This window comes from Penaeus monodon, chromosome 22 (genome assembly GCF_015228065.2).
Source record: "Penaeus monodon isolate SGIC_2016 chromosome 22, NSTDA_Pmon_1, whole genome shotgun sequence".
Lineage (NCBI taxonomy): Eukaryota > Metazoa > Arthropoda > Malacostraca > Decapoda > Penaeidae > Penaeus > Penaeus monodon.
In genome coordinates, this window is record NC_051407.1 from 43,891,251 (window position 1) to 43,891,533 (window position 283).

Genomic DNA, 283 nt, shown 5'->3' on the forward strand with positions numbered 1-283 from the left:
GGAAAAATAAAAATCCATTAATGCAGCAAGCTTCATGAGCCCATTGGTAACTTTAGGAATGGCTATGCTATATCTATATTCTGCAAGACAAATCGTTAATGGAACTGTTACTGGACTAATGAACATATTTTTTTTCTTGTGATAAGAAAAGTTTTCAGGATTTGCAAAGTGCTACATATTGAGGAAAAAATTACTAGACGATGATGATGATATTCATATACTGTAAATGTCAACACTGAATCATGTCTACCAATATATGTGAAAAAACTTTTGTTATTCCACA

At 31.1% G+C, this 283-nt stretch overlaps 1 protein-coding gene across 1 annotated transcript in view; it reads right to left on the minus strand.

The window, feature by feature from the left end:
• The window catches only part of LOC119587454 (WD repeat-containing and planar cell polarity effector protein fritz homolog), an 8,094-nt gene that overhangs the window by 2,839 nt on the left and 4,972 nt on the right, over positions 1-283 (minus strand). The gene's annotated exons all lie outside the window — the stretch shown is intronic.